The sequence below is a fragment of the Vanacampus margaritifer genome, chromosome 8 (genome assembly GCF_051991255.1).
Source record: "Vanacampus margaritifer isolate UIUO_Vmar chromosome 8, RoL_Vmar_1.0, whole genome shotgun sequence".
Taxonomy (NCBI): Eukaryota; Metazoa; Chordata; class Actinopteri; order Syngnathiformes; family Syngnathidae; genus Vanacampus; species Vanacampus margaritifer.
This window is the reverse complement of record NC_135439.1, coordinates 7,351,847-7,373,897: the sequence shown is the minus strand read 5'-3', so window position 1 is coordinate 7,373,897 and position 22,051 is coordinate 7,351,847. Positions and strand designations below refer to the sequence as shown.

General features: G+C 39.0%; 1 long non-coding RNA gene across 2 annotated transcripts in view; it reads right to left on the bottom strand.

The window, feature by feature from the left end:
- LOC144056369 (uncharacterized) overlaps positions 1 to 22,051 on the bottom strand; it is a 45,878-nt gene that overhangs the window by 22,964 nt on the left and 863 nt on the right. For both annotated transcript variants that reach the window (XR_013295052.1, XR_013295051.1), the window contains exon 2: positions 18,942 to 19,041. This is a non-coding gene — a long non-coding RNA (uncharacterized LOC144056369). The remainder of the gene's footprint in view (positions 1 to 18,941; positions 19,042 to 22,051) is intronic.

Genomic DNA, 22,051 nt, shown 5'->3' with positions numbered 1-22,051 from the left:
AAAGCTGGAATAAAACTGCTGCACTGGTAGAAAGTGAATAACGACACTTGGCACCTAATATGGAAAACTAGTAAAAAAAAAAAAAAAAGGATTTCCTCAGTTACTTGCCTTCACTCAAATTCACACCATACCCAAATTAACCCACTTGAATAAATAAACACCACCTCAAATAGACACCATAAAAATAATAAACGATTAATGTTAATCCACCCGGAATCACCACCTATGATAACAGTTGTGTGTTGTGGTAGATATAAAGAAGACATGGCAGAGCAAACATGGCATCTGTAAAGCTGACATTTACAACGGAATTTAGAAAAAGCTCCCCGTCATGAGGAGCCTGTTTAACAATCTTGTATTACCTGAAGCGACAACTGAAGAAGAAATAGCTTTCTATTTTTTATTTTTTTTTTACTTTAATGTACCGAAGAAGAAACAGATCATGGAGCAACCGTTGCACACGCCCATTTCCTGGTTGTGAGGCAGAGGTGCCTTAAATTTGAGCCGGGAAAAACCCTGATTATACATAAATATTTTAGTCTTATAATTTAGGCTCATGCTAAAATGAAGGAAAGTGAACCATTAATAAATACAAAAGACAATTTATCTACTTCAATTATCAGTCAATAATTTACTTAACACTTGCAATCTGTTATGCATTCACTGCAACTTCACAAAAATCCTACCAAACAAGTGTGTTGTAAAAGTTAAAGGCTTACCGGTGGGCTAAAATTGAGCTGATCCACATTGATAGAAAATGAATAGGATTTGATGGCATGATTGAACAGAGGTTTTAGAATAAGGTTACCCTGGCTGCACATCCTGTTTTGAACCACACGGTGGCGGTCTTGAACTACAAATGCAATCGCAGCCATTCTCAACACAAACTTAACATCTTCACAAGTTAAACACTGAAGACTCATTCAAGAACTAGTCTGATGTAAAATTTAATATTCAATGTCAATGTGACCCACACCTCAGCACGTGTGATCATTTAAAAATGTATAAAAACATAGTTTTCTTTCATTTTTTTTTGAGAGGGGGGGCATGGTTGACATTTTTAAAGGGTCAATTTGACCCTCACCATAACCTTGGTGGTTAAGTTTTGATTGGGTTTGTTTGAATGGCAACATAACGGGTCAGTTGGACATAATGGGAAGATACTTTCCCAGCAAATTTGCATTTCCTCCAGTTCTCCCACCTTCAAGATTTGATAGGTGACCTGGGCAGATGCAATGAATGTATTGTATCCGGACTGTTGTGTTTTTGTATCTGTACGTGTGTGTGCATGTAAATAATTCATTGAGGAAAAAATTATAAGACGAAGTAAGTGAAGGTTGTGTGTGCGCGTGTGTGCCCAGAAATCAACTCGGGTTCCTGGGAATGGAAAGCCATGGCAGCTCTGTGACACAAATGGATACAAACTCAACACACACACACACACACACACGCGGGAGAAGAAGAGGAAGTGTAGGCCTCATTAGCCACGAGGAGGACAGGGAGCTGCCATCGCCTCTCCATCCCCTGCATGTCCCCTATGGCGAGGAACAAATTGGTGACAGCGCTCGCAGCCAGCCAGCCGCTACCTGCCACGTGCGCCTGCCGTCCACATCGCTGGACATTTGCATATGTGTGTAAAAGCCAACAACGCGCACACACATGGCAAAGGCTACAACTACTCACGACCGTCTCGTGATGATACACAGCTCAATGAAGGGACCCTCCCCAGTCTGAAGAGTTCAAGGTGGGTGGGGGATGGGGCGGCAAATGCGTGCCTCTGGACTACAGCATCAGCATCGGCGCCATCTCACACACACGCTCTTATTGAAAACGTGTTTTTCATCCTTATATTTGACAATTTCGTTGCAATTGCTAATTACCTTCGTAGGTAAAAGTCTAGCGAGTGACTGGAGGAAATCTACACCCTGTGTTAAGTGAACCATTCGGCAATTGAAAAGTTGCCTGTTCGTGGATTTTTGAGTGAGAAGCAATCCTATGTTATTTACTGAAAATCTCACAGCTTTTGAGTTGTTTCTTCAATTGTTCAAAAATGTTTAAACATTTTCAAAATGATTATTTTTTTATTTTATTTATTTAAATTTACCCAAAAGTATCTTTACAATACCATTTCTATTTATGACTGAAACTTTTTTTAATTAGTAGATTAACACCTAAGCTGTTCATAACCGGAACTCCTGCAAGCCTCTGGAAAATAACTTTCAGACAAGGCTTCGGGTTCGAATTTCCCGCCCTCTGTCTGCGGATGTGATGTCATGTGCACATTGTGTACTGTATTTGAAGAAGGGAAAATGATCCAAAGATGGTTGGTGTCAATAAAAGTATTTTTTCTTAAAAAAAAGGAAATGCAGTTTCTTTTTTTGGCCACAGGTGGCAGTAGCAATTCGAAAATCAGTTTTCTGCATTCAGTAGCTTTAATCAAAATTACTCTAATTAGTAACCCCTTGACTACTGTAATTGTTTGACTTAATACAAATTCAAATAATGTGAAGTTATTTAGGTGTGAACTATTATTCCTTTTTAAAAAAATTTTTTACTGATGTTTTAAAGTTTTTGGCATGGTATGGTTTCAGTACCAACGTACTTTATAACGTCAAAGTCAAAATGTGCTGGTATGTCATAAAAAAAACACATCATCATCTCATTTCATTTCCCAAATTGTTATGTTCAAGTTTCTATTGTTAGTGGGGGGGGGGGGGGGGGGGATAGCCTCAGTCAGAAGTCAGTGAAGGATTCAGCTGTCATTCCAACACTTTTACGATTTAACCCTCTTATCTTTTTTTTTTTTTTGTTCCCTCTTCCAGCTCTCACACTCGCTGTTTTTCCCTCTCTTCGCTCTCCTCCAGAGTTAAGTTTAGCAGGTGCGCGGTGGCGTCGGTGTCATCCTCGGAGCACCTGTCAGCTGTCTGCCTTCATCACGACTGGCGCGCCGCCACGGGGGCCGCCAGGAAAGTAAACCTGCAGACGTGCTCCCCCAACCCCCACTATCAACAGCTGCATCATATTATTTGAAAAACACCGATGCCAATCAACTTCCGCCCGAGACGATTTATTTATTCTGCTTGTCGCCTTCCTCCTCCTCCTCATCACTCCTCGGGATTCAGATGCTCACCTGGTAAATGTGAGCAATTATAATGGAGCAAGGAGGATTTAAAATAAATGGGTTTTGTCTGTTATTTTGAATGTGCTGCATTATTGCTTATTATTGTAAAGCACAATAGAGTATAGACACATACCAATGTGTAACGATACTGGCATGGGTGCATCCCTACTCCACATAAAAAATATTCAAACATGGATTTCCTGACTGTGAGGAACTGGTTCACTAAGCAGCTGAATCAACAATTGACTTCAGGACAATACCACCAATCAAATGAATGCCTGCTTATTCAAAATCCAACATCAGCGAGTTTGCCTACTTACGTTTGCTTTTTAAATTTTTTTTTTTACTTCCCACTTTTGGAAGTGTTAGCGGCGGAGTAGCTAGCATTGGCTGGGCTGGCTTGATAGTGAAAAACAGCGTGATGGAGGATTCCAGTAGAAGTATGAGCTTGTTGTGGGGTTGACGCCAGAGAAACCTGTGACATTACGCATGGTTCGAACATTAAAGCTACTGAACGCAGAAAATGGAATTTCAAATCGCTACTGCCACCTGGGGCCCAAAAATGAAACTGCATTTTCCCTTCGTCACATACACAATGTGCCACATCTGCAGACCGCATACAGAGGGCGGGAAATTCGAACCCGAATCTTGTCTAAAAACTATTGGCCAGATGTTTACAAGAATTCCCAATAAGAACAGCTAAGGTGTTACTCTACTAATTAAAAAATGTTTCACTCATAAATGGTCAAATAAATTGTTGAGCAAATTGCTACAAAAAGCAGCTTTAACAAATATGTTGATTATAAGGGGAAAAAACATGATTCCATTAAAATGTATTATACATTAGGTAAAAATTATTCATAAATAAAACAGAGATCCTAAAAGATTATACATGTTAATGAAATGTACTTTCGAGTTAAATAAAACTAAACTGTACTTAAAGTGGAAGTCAACTTTAATTTTTTTTTGACAGTAATATTTTGTATGTGACCTCACTAGTCTAAACATGACATTCTGATGAATATTACATTTGTGGAATATGAGTTATGAAGCAAAATCCAGCCGTTTTGAGCCATCTCAGCGGGCGGCCATTTTGCCACTTGCTGCCGACTGAAAATGACATCACAGGGCTCAGGCAACGACCAATCACAGCTCACCTGTTTTCTGAAATTGAGCTGTGATTGGTTGTTACCTGAGACCTGAGCAACACTGATGTCATCTTCAGTCAAAAGCGAGTGGCAAAATGGCCGCCCCCTGAGATGGATAAAAACGGCTGGATTTTGTTGCTTAACTCATATTCCACTAACACAATATTAACCATATTTAGACCAGTGGGCCTGCATAGAACATATTGCGGTCCCCAAATTTTTTTGGGGGGGTTGACTTGAGTGATTCATTTGCGTATATCACTACAACCTTTGACAATCACCACTGTATAACAATAAATAGCAGGTATGCAAATAGCAACATGGCCGCACCAACGTCATCAAGAACACGTTTCATAAATCCTCCGTAAAATGATTTCCCCTTAAACAATTTTCAAATATTGTCTGCACGACGACCAAACCAAAAGTCGGCCGGGGTGATGACCGCCGGGCAGCGAGCTAGCACAGGTCCCACATCATCACAACCGCCGCGCCCTTTGCCCGCCACGGCGCTAACACAAAGCAAACAGACAGACAATTTCTTTCAATTAGCCCCAAGCGGCCGCTCCAATACATTTTCGTTTGCTCATCGAGACGAAAGGGCCCTGTTGCATGTCCTGGCCAAAATGAAGACTAATGGGCTATTGTACAGCTGCTGAGTGCTTAGATTTCATGTCAGACCACCAACCCCTTGTTACCCCCCCCCCCCCCCCACACACACACACACACACCACACATACACCACCACAAGCAGACTGCTGACCAGGCGCAGAAGCGACGTTCAATACATTTATTCACGACTTGGTTTCATTTTGTTTGGAGCGTTATTGGTGAAAAACCGCATCTATTCATCACAGCTCGACAACAGCTGCGAATATAATCATCGCTCATTCGGCGGAGTCGGCCGAGGCCCTTGGAGCAGCCTGCTGATGTCACTCGAGGACACGCCACTTCACGGTAATTTCTCTCAGCCGTAATTCAAACATAACGTCATTCTGAGCCTCTCCGGAAGGGTTTATTGTGAAGTTCGAGCACTAATTTTGTTTAAAAAAAAAAAAAAAAAAAAAAAACACCTTTAAAATGTTTCTCATTCAGCTACAAAGTACTGCCTGCAACCATTACAGTTTAAAGAGCCATTTAAGGCCAAATAAATAACAAAAAATGTGTCTGGAGTTGCAAAACATTTGGACATTGTGTTTGTGTAAGTATAATGTTACTGAGGGCCCAATAGCTAGCAGCATCCAATTCATTTTCTTCTATTTTTTTGTAATTATTCATATTTTCTTTTTCATATATATATTTTTTAACTTTTCTGCCTTTCTGTCAACATTTTTGACATTTTTGGCAATTTTATGGACATTTTTTAATAATTAATTATTCATCTTTTATTTATTTGTTAATTAATTAAAAGGAAATATATCTAAAAAAAATAAATATGTAAAATAATAATAATAATTACGACTACTGATTTTTAGAGATTCATAGGGAGCCACAGGAGAGGGACTAAAAAGCCACATGTGGCTCCAGAGCCGCAGGTTGCAAACCCCTGATGTAGGTTTTCTTGAAAGCCACTATACTATTTTTTTTGTCTATTTCATTTCGGGTATTATTCAGAGGTCATTAGCGTCTGCTCAGTAATAAATATTTTTTTTCCCAGATCATAAAGAATATGTATTCACGTGCTGGATTAGCAATCGTCTGCCTGCACCTCGATCAAATTCACCAAAATCACATTGCACTACCTGTGCCAATACTTAGACACGGATCCAGCAGGCGTAAAGTTTAAACTATTCTCAGCCACTGAAATACTAAACAAGGCTGGTACCGGCACAAAAATCAAGATGCACTAGTTTTTACACTCATGCTTTAATCTTTAATCCACCCCCACCCCTCCCCAAAAAACACAAAAAAAAACGGTCAGGTGGGCACCCTGCAGGTATTCATGCCAGACACAAACGGTGAGACTGCCGGCCTGTCAAACAGGCAATCGAAGTGGGGAGGGGAGCGTAACAAAAAACAGCCCTCTCCTTTCATAAACTATATTAATAAACCAACGGAAGAAGCCTGTGTAATCCATTGTAATGATTTCATTAAATGCCCTCATCACACCTGCAGATAAATCCATTTGGGTTGCGGCTGTAAAATGAGGTTTTTATCACGAGAGGAAAGGCTATTATTCAGATAGGACGTCATCTGTCGCGCGGTGATATTAAGCAATCCGCCAGGATTTATGACACCCGAATCCATATCCACGCCACTCGCAAAACCACATGCTTTTAACAAGAGAAGAGTTATCATTTGGTACGAAAAAAAGAAGATGTTTTGAAATGAGGACGCTGAGATGGCAGAAAGTGGTCAGATTGTGCTTTCACTTTTTCCAGGTGCTAAACATGCTGTTGCTGAACTTGCTAACAAATTCAGCATATTTTTTTTAAAAAGGTGTCGTTCTCGATACAGTAGATGGAAAAACTGCTTGATATGTGATACAGATTGAACACATGGTATGAGGACAGCTCAACTGATGTGGCATTATTAGCATATGGCCAAGTTTTAGAGTTAAATGAAATTAGAGGCATTTCATTGCTGTTAACGAGATAACTGTAAGTTTTAATGAGTGCCACCTTTAACCTTGCTGTTAACTGATCCACTCCCAGCCGTTTTCACTGAAGTAACCCCCTATGCTCCCGGCTGTTTTACTGGATTTTGACCTATTTTGCTAGGCCCACAGGATATTGTGTTCTATTGCTATATTTAAAAAAAGGAACCTATCAAAAGAAAGATTAGTCTCTTTTTTCATCAGGGGAAAAAAAAAAGTATGTTTCTATCTGTGTCCGTTTTGCTGCAATTAGCATTAGAATATAGCTAAGTTTCATCATTATTCACAAATCTGTTTAAAACAGTAGGAAAAGAGCTGGTTACAAGATTTACCATTTTAACAACACTTCTTCTCACACAGATGACTACTTTCCTATTTGCAAAAGCCTTTTGTTGCAAGTTAGAGTGTTACAGGAAGCACACAATATGCACACAATATGCAAATAGGCGAGTATTTTTCCTGAATAACAGGTTTCACGGGAAAAAACAAACAAACAAGCATTTGTGATTATTGAACCTTCAATAGGCTTGGGTTCAGTTCACTGCATGGAGGGACTATTATATTGCTACTGCATGTGCTCCTGCATGAACACGTGAGAAAAACGTGGACCCTTATGACGAGAAGAGGCGAAAACTCATCTTGAGCGCTGCCACGCATCTGTCAGCAGCCCGTGTGGAAGTTTTCTGCAAAACTCGTATTACTGTGCTGGCAAAGAAAACGTGACAAAGGAAGAGTGATGGTCGGGAAACTGTTTGCCGTCTGGAGGAATTGGAAGGCATTGGTGTCACAGTCTTTTAAAAAATGCATCAAGGAGGAACTCACAGGATGACAGAGTCATGACCGGCGTTATCCCAAGCTTGAAATGTGCTGCTCAATAATGAAAACAAGTCCTGCTGGACCACAGTAGCAAAAAAGAAAAAGAAAGAAATGAAATCAAATTCCTACGACGGCGTATTAAGGCCACGCACATATTTTTTTTCAGAGGGGTGTGAGGGGGCGGGTGGGTATTGCAAAAAAAAAAAAAAACTCACAAATTTGCCACTTTAACAATTGTGAGTTTATAAAGTGGCAAATTGGCAAGAAAAAAACTCTTACAAGAAATACACGTAGAGTACTACTCGAATGTTTGTGCCAATACTTTTTGGTCGGGTTTTCAAATAAGGAGTTAGTAATTGCTCTAGCAGAGATGAACCATATGATGTTTGAAGCGTTGGGTCCGGCCAGCGACAAAGACGGCTCGCTTTGCGAAGTTCCACACCCCGAGGATCAGGTATTTAAGTTAATTTCTTAAAATGTATATTTACTTGTACATTTATGTTTCCAGAATCTTTATTTACACATTCATACATTTTGGTATTTTTTTTGTACAAGTAGTTAAGTTGATGTGTCGAATCAGCTGCTCTCCATCATTCACTTGCATTTACCTTAAGTATGCTAGCTTCTGATTGGTTAGTGTTAGTCAGCTGATAAGGGATCAGGAAGTGTTGTCGCTCTAGCTGCTGTGTATGACGAGTAAAGTCTCCATCCTGCCTTTTCATTTTATAAACAGTGTCCCATTAACCACCAACGAATCCTCACATTAGACTATAGCTACGCTACGTGTATTTGTCGTATGTTTCAGAGTTTCAGAGGGGGGGTGGTTAAATGAGCAGCTCATCAACATTTTATGTGCATCCGGTGACTCTCCATAAGTTCTACTAACAACCCAGGCTAAACTTAGCTCCAACCCGACATACTGTACAAATCTTGTCTCACAGTTGTTGGACTGTTTACACTGCTATGAGGCACACCCAAATTGAGAAGGCAAAAACAAAAACAAAAAAATGCCGTTTACCGCCTTCGTGTGTGTGCGTGCGTGCTTTTGCCCATTGGGCACAGGGACAATTTGTTAGCTGCGGTGATTGTTATTTTTCACGCCTCTTGAGAAACTCAGAAACAGATTGTGTTGTTTTTTTTTCCATGCTTACCCTCGGACACGGATGTTAGCCGAGGATCCTTCTGCTTGAAAGAGGGCTCCTCTCCTCCGCCTTCTGCTCATCCAAAGCACAAATAACACAGCTCGCTGTCTAGCGACAACTTTCTTAGGCATGGCATACTCTTTTGAACCCCAGATGGAGACAACACTGGTTGTGTGTGTGTGTGTGTGTGTGTGTGTGCGTGTGTGTGTGAGAAATAGCTGTAATGCAATCATCTATTATTTGGAGGCAGTCACATGTTGGGGGTCACCACGTATATTTGTAAAGCAAGACTAGAATTTGGATGAGGTTTGTGTCACAGACGTGCTATCACGGCACCTGGGAACAGTTTTAAATTGTGAAGGAAGAAAAGCACAACATGACTCTTTAAAATATCGCAGCTTTAACCTTGGAGGTTCAGCTGTAACGCTGTCGTTTACGTAGCAAAACTCTTTAGGATTTTTTTTCCAGCCCGAGCGTTCCGACTCATTTCACTAAACTGTGCCAACACATCCTTAATTGCTCGTTTCGACCTGATGAATATCACTTGCTGATGAGTAAATGGGACTAATGGAGGTCCCAAAGTTGATTAATAAGGCCTACCCTTGTTCTGCATTCTTGAGCAAATGAATTCATAAGAAATACATTCATCCATTAACATTCTATGCTGCTTACCCACTTCACATAAATAAGCAGTAGTAACTATTAATAAAACAAACATCGTGATCGGCATATTCCCATGGAAAAGTACGTGATCAACATATAGTATGTCAATCTGTGTCTTTAATCGGTGATCACAAAAATTTGATTATTAACAACTCCTACACTGCCATTGACGGCTATAGAAGTCTGGGCTGGCAGTCAATGAGTGGTAAAATAATCATGGATGATCGGTATCGAAATCGGCAGCATAAAACCCTGATTGCAACCCAACTCAGATGTGTGTACTAAACTGGTGGCCCTTTACATAATCAGTACCTTAGAAGTAGCTCTCATAAAAAAAGAAAGAAAAAAAAGACTGGTGATCCTGGCCCTGCCTTAAAGGATAAAACACTTTTTCTGTGAACCCACCATAAGATTTACTACTGTTCTATTTTAAATATTTGAAGTGTCCCAAAGACGTATTCATACGTTTTATTTTTATTTATTTATTTATTTGTTTATGCTAGAGCATAGGCTTTGATGTAGCCTCTCAACTGCAGAGAACGGTTGAGGAAATGGTAGTTATTACAAAACCGGTCAGCAGGTGGCAGCAGAGCAAGAGATCAACCAGGGCCATGCTAAAAAAAAGCAAATTGACCTACAGTTCTAAGCAGATTTGTGAATAATGATGAAACTTAGCTATATTCTAATGCTAATTGCTGCAAAACGGAAACAGATAGAAATGTATTTATTTTCCTGATGAAAGAAGAGATCTTTCTTTTGGTAGGTTCCATGTTTTTATAGCAATAGAACACAATATTCTGTGGGCCTTGCAAAATCAGTCAAAATCCAGAAAAACAGCCAGGAGCGAAGGGGATTGCTTCAGTGAAAATGGCTGGGAGTGAATGAGTTAATAAGCGGTTAAGAAAATGGATGGATGGATAGATAGAGCTATTTGTGGGGAAAAACTAGCAATAAAGTTGGGAGAAGACGGAAAGTAAATCGGATGCATTGCACAAACATTGGTCATACCAACCATGAAATGTCCTGAAGAAGAGAGAAAACACTAATTGGGTGATCCACACAGTTCAGCAATGAGATAACAAGTGAAAGGTTACAATGAAATGAATAACAAAACCAGAATGCGAAGATTTGGTGAAGAAGAACTTTTAGACAAATTGCAGCTGATCCAGCTGGAAATGAAAGCAGAACTTTCCAAACCCAATTTCCCCTTGCAGCAAAAACAAAGGAATGCCTAAACTTGCATTGGGTTGCTTAAACTTCAGCATACTGGCCTAATGTTGCAACCTTATCCGCTTAAAGCAAGATCAATGGCAAGTAAGGAATAGTAATGACCTCCCAGTTTTCCCCCCCGAGTACAGCATTTTCATGTTAATCACATTAGGACACAGGTTGCAGTTAGTGAACCTCTAAGGTCTTGACAGATCGATCGGGACGATCATGACCGGGCACAAAAGGTCTCGACCCGAGAGAGCTCTGCAAAGGCAGCAATCTTTAACTGCCCGCTGAGGGGAGCTTGCAAATTGTCCATTGTTATCCGTAGGAAACAATGGCGAGTCATTTTTGAAGCGACGGGGCACAACGGAACAATCCAGCGGCACGAGGGACTACTGATATAGCAGGTAGCAGGATGTCGACTGGAATAATTGTCATGGCAGACACCGTCGCCACATAATGTAAAATCATCGTTATTGCTACACCAGGAGCTCGTTAGGTCTCCACACTTTGGAGAGTTTACAGGCTCTGATAGGTACGCTGCTGTTTTGGTTAGCAAAGCAGAGTTGAAATCTGCTCAAGAATGTTGGAAATCACATGCCCAGATATTTTACAGTTACTACCCATAAAATAAAGTCAGGAGATTATTATTATTTTTTAATCGTAATTAATTGCATGACTTCAATAGTTAACTCACGATTAATCACAAATTTTATATCTGTTCTATATGTACAATAAAAAATTTTTCAATAAAATATATTTTCTTGTTAACATGAAAATGAAAAAAATGTTAAACTTATAGAAAGATGGATGCATCTTTTAGTCATTGATACAGTTATTTCATAATACATAAAATTGAGTTAAAAATAAAAAGATGTAATGTACTGTAAAAAACGAGTGTGATATTGATTTGTGTTGCTGCAAATTTTTACTTTCAAATTGCATTTGTAAGACGTTGGTGACAGTTCAGTGCATTTTTCTTTTCATATTAAGTGCTATCTACTCTTTATCATGAAGGAACTTGTGAAATTCTGCAATTTTTTTAAATTGTAAAATACAACTTGACCCCATTCTTCACAAATATAGCTTTATTATTATTAAATTTACTACTGCTAAATTTGACGTGGATGTGTCTAATGCGCTGCAACTGGAATTCCCCCAGTCCAGGCTTTCCAAGTAAGGGGCTCTTAAGGCGCGCAAAAAAAAATTGTGACATTAAAGCAACTTAAAATTAACCCTAAATGAATGCACTAATTTTGACACCTCTAATTAAAAAGAACACATTTTACATCTGCGACGAGATAGCACACTAGATGTTAAGAGTTGCGCAACAACATAACCCTGCATTGTTTAGCTATTGGGCTAGCTCTGTTGCTACATAACTAGCATCTATAAGACTACAACAACGATCGCCTTTCAATTACGTTGGCCTCATTCTCTCGGCATGACTAACCAGTCTACGCTCAATTCAACTTGATCACAAATGTATCAGTTATATTGTCACGTTTGGAGAGTGGCGCGTGGTGATTACGTGCTAAAAATATCTTTTCGTACATTCATCTCTTCTGAGGTGAGTTAAGTAAACGGAGTTTGCTAGCATGTATTTTTTGTCGTCTTTATCCCAAGTCTTATCAAATAAGGCTTGCTACCAGCAGGTGCTCTCTTAATGAACAACTTAAATACCAGCACAGATGCTTAGACAACGTTAAAAGCGCCGACGTCGCTCAAGTTCAACCTGTCGATGCGCAGCTTCTCTAGACTTGCGTGGGTTGACAACAGATGCCGGCTACCCATGTGATAGTCTGCAGAGCATACTGTATCAGAAAGCTACATTAAATACGGGTTGTGACAACCACGTGTGTCCAATTACCATTTTTCTTAGGAGGGAAGAAAAAAAAAACATTTCACAGAGTTTATAAACATCTGTTACTCGACAGATGAAAAACAAGTCGGAACAATGCGAACACAGCGCAGCTAGTTTACAAAAAGCACAGTCAGTGTTGCCAACTTAGCGATTTATATTTAGTAAGGAACAATTTTATAAATTCTGTTTAGCTGTTTTTTTCCTCCTCAGAGGGACAAATGATTGTTGATTTAACATTGAGTTAATTGTCAGTATTTAAAAAAATATATATAATAATTTAATGAGGGCCTCTAGCAGAGTGCTAGCTTGGGTTAGCATTTAGCAGCTAATCTAAAAATTGCACATTCTGATGTAATTTTGTATTAACTTCCAGCATCCCCAAAGCAAGGGAGTTCTAACATATTAAAGGCATTTACATTCAAATTGATGGGTAAAGTTGTTTTGAGATATGAGTGTGGTCAAGGAAGAATAAACTCATATCTCAAGGCACCACTGTATTCAAAATGGTTGCAGTACACGGATGTGGAGGGCTCCAACAAACTTTTTGTTTTACCTCGCTGCACTTTGTTCACAACATAATGACTCCATCTTAAATGTCGTTTCATCCAATGGAGCGATCACTACGCCAATTCAGAAGTTATGAGTGTGTCCTTTTGAAAAATTTTGCAACCGCTGCGCTAAATCTTAACCTTTTATTGTGATTTTTTTATGAAATACGTTGCTTTAAAACGGGCTTTTATACCTCTAAGTAAATGTGACGTTCTGACAATATTAAAGAGAGGCGATGAAGAATCGACGCCACGCCAGGTTGAAATATTCACAATGCAATATCACGTGACCTCCACAACACGCCAAGTGTGTTAAAATATTCACGTGTGTGCGTGTGTGTTTTAGCATGCAGAGCGCGTGCACCGTGTATGTATCTGTACGTGACGCTGTCTCTCAGCCTGACAGGTATATTGTTGAGTTAGAGAGGCATGCACACGCACACGCCCCCCCCCCCCCCCACACACACACACACACACACACACACACACACACACACACACACACACACACACACACGTACGGCAACGCGTCCTTGCCCGCTCAACCCCGTCTGACAGCGAGCAGCCACACGCATGGCCTGCGCCTCATGCATATGGAGGAGAGGGCAGGGAGAGGGAAAAACAACCATCTGTGTGTGCTGGCGCGCGGGTGTGTCTTCTACACTATTTGTCTATGATAAAAATCACCCATCACAGCCTACCACTTAAATATTTGTCAGCGTAACAGCACTATCCGAAGCAGTATTCGGGCCCGTGGGAATAAACTTGGATTCCCGCCCCAGAGTAAGAAGCACACACAGACTGAGTGATAAGCATTATTGAGCATGCTGTAGTCAACCAGCAATATTAATGAGATAATATCGCGGAGGGTAAAGGAAGAAGTTTGTTGAATTGAAAAGAGATGCTGAAATTCAATTGTTTGCATTTAATCGGACTATATTTACTAGAAGACAAAAAAAAAACAAAAAACTTTTTTGTTGACGTTCAGTCCTTAAAACAATGACTATTCTCAGAACATTACAACTACTCTTGTAACAAAAAAAGACTGAGGCTGACTTAAATGTCCTTAAATTATATACTGTATATGAAACAAATCTAAAAAATATACATACTGTTAACTTTATTCTTGAATTATTCTAAAGTATTTTCATAAAAAAAAAAAATTCTTGACAGAAATACAACTGTGAGCCTTTATTACTGTATCATGAGATTCAAAAATAAAAATTCAACATATGTGACTTTAATCTCTGTAATATTACTTTATTCTAATATTTATGTATTTTTTTAATGACCTACAATTTCTAATGAAAATCAATTTTTCTTTTTGTAAAAAATCTAAGTTGTTGTAATGTTACATGAATAGTCTTTTTCTGTAGAAAAAGTATTTTTGGAAGACCTAAAATCCATAATCACAATATACATTTTTTCGAGGAAAAGCAATCGTAAAACAATAAAATAAAGTCAGATTTTTTCTTATTAACACATTTTAAGAAATTGATGTTATGATTAGTGATTTGTCCTTGAACTACTTTTTTCTTGAAGTTATTTTCCAAAGAGAAGCTTTTTCCTCAGATTTTTTTTGGTGTGGATATCGTACAAATCTCGCAAATATTTGCAGATTTTTTTGTACATTTTCAATGCAGTGTTTTTTTGTTTCCCGCTGGGGCTAGGTTCCAAAAAATACCCGCAATAAAGGAAATCCGCAAAGAAGTTAGCTTGATGTTTTACATTTATTATAAATGTTTTAAGGCTCTAAAACACCACAGTTTATACACTTTTCTCATCAAGGCATTTTCATTTTCTCACATGACTCTCTTGTTTAAACATTCTCAATGTTCAAACCTTCATAAATTTTATAAGATAGGTACATTATTGTAAAAAAAAAAAAAGCATGCAAAAAAGGCAGCGAAAAGTGAATCGCGTTATAGCGAGAGAACACTGTATATATTTTTTCCCATTGAAGGTATTAGTTGATCACTATATTAAGTGTAATCTTTGCATGTTCAAAATAATTGGATAAGAGATCTGATGAAAAAGCCTTCTTTGCAAAGAGTTTATTTTAGAAGCTTCTAAAAGACACCAGAGAAAATGCTTACATTCGAAATTTGATGTTAAGCCTCGAGTGTGTCAATATGAAAACACACAGTCGTTTTATAGATGAAAAAAGCATACTCCTCCTCTGAGGCTGGACAAAGGGTTAGTAATTATAATAGACAGACAAGTGATTTACTGACATGTTTACTCCAGTTCCCCGTCCAAGCCGGAAATATATGATTAGACAGGTAATGCCATTAGACCTAGACTCCCTCAGCCCAACAGTGTTATCTTCATGAGAACTTTTGAGAATTTTACTCCCATCACATTCCTATCTCACCAGCTGGCAGGGAGTGAAAAAGTACCAATATACTTCACAACAACATCATCACAGTTATATTCATTACAATACACAGTTATATTCCAATATATGTTTATAAGTAAATTCATAAACAGTAAAAATATAAATTGAAAATGTTAAATGTCTTCAGTATCACCCCTTTTTTTCCATGGAAAACACATAGTGAATGTTTCTAAGCGTTTTTTTGAAGAAGTTTTTTTTATGTTAAAAACAAACACTGCCACCAATACATTTCTTTGGGCAGTTCTACACAAATTTTCTCTGATTTTCGCGGCCCTATTCCACACAAATCCGAGAATACAATTTATGATAAGTTATACTCAGATTTTTTATTTTTAAATAAAGCTACAATTATTTCCCCTCCCCCATAAAACAATACAATGTAGGATGGATGGATGAATATAAGGGACCTCAGTTGGATCCGGTATTGACCCAAATGTTGTCAACAAAGGACTTTCGTCTGACTAATCTCTGACTTGTTTGAAAGTGAATCAAAGTGAATCCTCAGTCTACAAAAGTGTAAATAAAAAACTGCCCGGAAACAAGTTGAAAACTTATCTAGAGACACAATCAATCAGTTCATGTCACCGAAAGTACCTTTCGGGGCAGTCATATGAGTCGCTTCCTCATCTGTTCAAACAAAAGTCCGATCCGGCGGAAAGGAATGCAGATTCTGTGGGCAATCATTTGTTGTGCCTCTTCCGCAAGGTCACAGCCGGAGAACACTCGTCAAAATATTAAAAGACTATTTCCGTGACCTGGAAGAAGGACGAAGTGGTAGATCTGAGTTGCCGGGAGCTGGTGGATGTTTTTTCTTCTTTTTTTTTTCCCCACCACCAAGGAATGGAGCATTTTCTCAGGATTTCAAGGGTGTGCGTTGCGTGCCGACGGAATGAAAGTCGCCGCAGACAAAAAAGGTCGGCATACAGCATGTTTAATTCTCTGCAGAGAGGCAAAGGTCTCGCATAGAAATTCCACTAAAGTCTAAAGGAGGGTTGTAATGAGGAAGGGGAAGAGGAGGAGGCGTGATTGTCAGAAGACCAATCAAGGGAAAATACAGGCAAGCGGAAAATAATCCTGGCATATCATTTTCATAGGTGAAAGGCCGGATGACAAGTCGTACATATGCATCCGTCCTATGAAGCTGATCGCCCTCCAGTTGGCTTTGCTTTTAAAATAAATATTTTACGTTTCATTTGTCCGGTGACCAAATCTTAAATCACCTTTGAATGGAAATGCCATTTATCTGCTCCATTTTTTTTTGGTATGTTTTGAAAACAGTTAACCATAAAACAGAGCATTACAATTACATGTTGTGTATTTAACCAAACCACATAACTCAGCTTTAGGACACTTTGCTAGCTTAATGCTAACACAAATTTCCAAACTAGCATCAATGTTGCGGTAGTTCCAACTCTGTAAACAACTTTTATGTGAACACAACATACATGTAGATAGACAATACAACAATACTCGCAGGCATATATTCTTTATCCTCTGAAAAAAAAAACTAAAGCTAACAGCTTGCAACCATCTTCAGTTTTATTCGCGTAGTATGGCTGGCCGGGTATCATATCGCCCCCTGGTGGCCAAGGAGTGCACAAAGGAGGCCCATTGAATTAAAGCATGAAATCATCATCATCAAGCTGCTTTGGTTATTTACATTCTATTTAATTGTGATATTACTAAATGTTTTTACAAAAGTATAATAAAATTCAGTATAGTACTATTTTTTTATATTTTTCTTGGTGTTTTGAGAGGTGCTGGAATAGTTCAATAGCATTTCCATTCATTGCAATGGGGAAGATGATTTGAGTAAAAAGCATGGTCACAGTGGCACCACTTTATCGCATTACACTATTATTTTTCTTCGACCATAGAATTCTGACATGCACTTGTAATTTTCCTCTTCCCCCCCCCCCCACATATTACAAAAAAAACTACTTTCATTCTTGCAATTATTCCATTTTTCCTGGCAGTCGCTTGTCATTTTTGCCTGTGGACTGCGTGTCCATGCACGCTTATTTTTGCGTTTTGTGTTCTGCTAGAATAAACATGATTTACACATCTCATCAACAAAGTCACACATACGGAGATATGAGGCAGCACATCAGGAGGACGGAAATAGAACTCAGTCATGAGAGATGAATATTTGCGTGGGTCATAGAGCTTGTTTTTGAGCCTTTTTTTTTTTTTTTTTTTTTTTAGCGTGGGAGAGAAATCAATGAAGTGTTTGATCAATCACAATTATTATTTCCACTTCAGGAAAAGGAGCTGAAAAATAGCACTTTCTCCAAATAGGCCTCCTGCTGTGTTGGAGAGTTCACACAGTGATGATTTTTAGTGTTTTACTGCTTTTGTACTCTGTGTGTGTGTGTGTGTGTGTGTGTTGTAACATGTCACTCAGTATCAATGGACGGCAGGCGACAAAATAGCCTAAAATCTGTCTCTAATGACTCACAAACAGTCTCAATGTCAGACTCCCGGCCTCTCCTAATCCTGTCCTTAATGGACAATCTACGACATGTGGCCATTTGTGTGTGTGTTTGTGTGCGCGTGTGTGTTTGTGTCTGCGCTCCCATTAAAAAGCAATATGCTTCCAGCAAGCGACGGTGACCTAGTGGGTATTGTCTATTGCCAGTTGGTGATATTTGTGTTGGTGTGTGTGTGTGTTTGTGTGTACAAAAGCTGCTGACAGGTAATCGGCAACCCAGCGGGGTGCAATCACAAGGTCACACGCCCACAGCGTGAACAGCTTCGTTCACTAAGTGGTGATTGTGTTGGTAAAGGGCAAAACCTACGGGGCAAAAGGGCTAACACGCCTGCCAACAACGTGCCATCAAACAGTTAAGATACACACTTTTTCCATGCTAATAAGGTTAAATTGAAGACTTTACATTGATTAAAGGGGAAGTCAACCCCCCCCTTTTTTTTTTTTTTTTACAATAATATGTTCTATGCATACCCACTAGTCTAAATACGGTATTTCAGTTAATATTCCATTAGTGGAATATGAGTTAAGCAAGCTTATCCATCTCAGAGGGCGGCCATTTTGTCACTTGCTGTCAACTGAAGATGACATCACTGTTGCTCAGGTTTCAGGTAACAACCAATCAAAGCGCAGCTCCAGAAAACAGATGAGCTGTGATTGGCCGTTGCCTGAGCCCTGAGCCACTGTGATGTCATCTTCAGTCGACAGCAAGTGGCAAAATGGCCGCAACCCTAAGATGGATAAAAAATGGCTTGATTTTGCGTCATAACTCTTATTCCACAAATGTAATATTAACCAGAATGTCATGTTTAGACTAGTGAGGTCACATATAACATATTATTGTCAAGAAATGTTTACGGTTGACTGCCGCGAAAAGTGAAGCGCTTTATAGCGAGGGAACACTGTAAAATGTTTAATATTTTGCACCTTGTGAAAATAAAAACTCACCGTGTGTGCGACTTGAGCTGCGCGCTGAGGTCAGAAATTCAGGCGACCAATCAAAATGCATTCCACCTCCATGACACCAGAAAGGTTGGGGGCCGCTGCACTGTCATGGAAAAAAAAATACTTATCATGTCATTGAATAAACGTCAACTCAACTTTCATCACATTATCATTAACTATATATATATAAAAAAAAAAAAAAAGTCGTGCAACCTCAAGTGGGATGTGAGTCTCGGGCGTTAAACTTCACACTCTAGCACCAGTTAGTTGACACTACGCAAACTGGCAAAAAAAAAAATGTCGGTTCCGTACACACAGAGGTGAGGACAGAGATGACCAGCGTGAAAGGGGCTTCAGCTCCCTGCACGTCTTCCTCCTTAACAGCAGGAAAATGAGTGACTCTTCCTCCAGATATTTTTAGACAAGGATTAATTTCATTGGGTGAGATAAGACGCCGGTAGTAGGATGGCTAAATAAGTAAATAGGACATGGTGCGAAAAACAGGAGGCGGCGGTGTCGGGCTAGTTTGGCCCTGGGCACATCCATTGATCCAGCGGAGATAGAGACGCCTTTCATCGTTCCCTCTTAAGAGCGAGCGAGCACATCAAATTCCACAACTGTCAGTCGGATACTCCGAGTGGGGGTGACCCCGTCTAAGCGGGGCTGCTGTTGGCTTAGATGTGACGTTTTGAGGGAAAAAAAATGTTGTTTTTTTTATCATTTGCGCTACATGTTGAAATTGAGATTGTATGGAGCGACGGAAGAAGCATTTACAAAAATCGCAAAATCAGGAAATTGTAGGTCAGAATGACAAAAAAAGCAGCTGTAATAACACTACTATCTGTAAAAGCCAATTTTTGTCTTTGGCACAGACATGCAATGGGGGGGGGGGGGGATTATTAGGTTCATAGGTCGTATCAGAGAAGTAACAGTGGATAGACGGTACGTGCTGCTGTTCAGTAAAAATAGTGGTTACATGGAGGCTTGCGTATCCCAATTAGAATGAAACCCGATGACCAAGTGAAAGGAAAATGCTCCACATAAAACACCTCAATGAAAATAAAAAAACAGAATCCGAACGGAATTTCACTTGAATTCATCAAGGTTGGTCTTTTGTCTGTTTCTGTCACAATGGCAACTACTCTTGTGTAATTTGTTTTTATCAAGCAGCTGCTTTAATAAAACTTGATATATTTATATTATATATATATATAGACAAGTAAACTCCATTTTGATCAATTACATTTTTTAAATTGATACAATGGAGTGACCCATACGGCAGATCGGAATATATCACATCACATCTAAACAGTTGACCATCGATCTTCAGTTGGAATGATTATAGCTCTTAATAAAATATCAACACATAACATAAGTCAAATGTAATGACAGTCAAATAATCCCCACCATCCAAAAATCAGGACCAAAAAAAAAAGCTACCAATTTTTGCCGATTTTTATGACAAAGTATTAAATTGTAAAACGGTCAAATGGTCTGCCTGTAATTCACATCTTTATTGTTGAAAGTGTCAATGGACCAAAAAAGAAGGTGTATCATTTATTATATTATTTAATTATTTTAAAAAGTATCCCCCCCTGTTGTTGCGTTGTCTCTAAAATGCTGATGAATAATCAATCTGGTAAAGCAATTTTGCTGGATCTACTACTACTTAACCTGCAATAATGACAAACAAAACTGCTAAAAATGAGCCTTATTACCCCGTATCTCTTGAAGAGTGCAGGTGTTCCCTTGTTATCTATTGTCCATATATGCAAACCGATAAACAAGTCAATGGGCACTTTTTCTTTGACACATTGCAGCTGCACGAGTAAACATCCTGATCTGATCAATACAAAAGTACAAAGTTGCTGCAAAAGGGGGGAAAAAACAGTCCACTAAAAATACATCAAGATGCCAGGTAGCGACCTGCCTATATAAATTCCTGAATATCCCCGTGGCATCTTTATGTCATTGTATGAGAATAGCTTGCACTTCGCGAAAAAGCTGAGCCAACAATTATGCTGCATTGGCAAATTCAGTTTCCACTCTCAGCTGAAGGTGGTATAAAAAAAAAAAACAAAGTCTAACAAAAAGGCTCAGTAAAAGTTAGTCAGTTCTGGATGAAATTTGTTGGCTCATTCCAGAGTAGTCAGAATCATGCACCACCTCATTACAAAACCATTATCAGCAGCGGTTGGGAATGACAGGATTATTGTACAAACCAGACATGCCGTCAAAGCTCTCGCAAGTGCTGAAACATGAGCACCATTAGGACACAATTACAACGCGTTAGTGCGGCTTGGATGTCTCAATTACAGCCCCACTGCTCTATATATAACTTTTTTTTTTTTTTTTTACACTCACATCAACTTTAATGATGTCAGGTATTGCCGTGACACACACCCTATTAATTGCTGACACTGTCATTTATCCCTCCGCTCATTAAACATACATGATTTATAGCCACACGGCCCACCGTAGTAACGGGATTTTATCATCTCGTCCTTAGAAACAGTGTGTGTATTCTTTCAATAAGAACAGATTAACACGGCCTTGATATATGGGCAACATTAGGCGCGGGCGTAGCAGATGGCCAATACAATGCACTATTATGACAATTACAGACGCAGAATACTTTCTCACGCTGTGTTTTCTTGCTTACGGTCCCATTCTTTTAACGTGCAATGTCGCCACTGTTTTAATCGCTCCTCTTCATAGTGATGGATATTTCTTTCTCGCTAAAATGTCACCATTTGTTTCCCGGTATTATAATGGACTGTTTATAAAGTGGCACATACATACTTGGTGGTCTCATTTACATGTTTATTTTTACCCATTTAATTTAGAAACTAAAATAATACTTGACGTGACAGTCAATAACATTGAAAACAACACAAAATGATGCTAATTTAATACTGTATAATATGTGCTTCAGATTTTTTGTGTAATTTATAAAAATGTTAATCTTTGAAGAGGAATATTATACAATATACATACAAAAAAATACTGCTCGTTAACTGTAAGTCCTGTGAGTTTTTTATGAGTTAGTTTTATAAATTACCAGTCAAAATATTTGGAGAGTTCCTCATTCAATAGCATGATTAAAAAAGAAA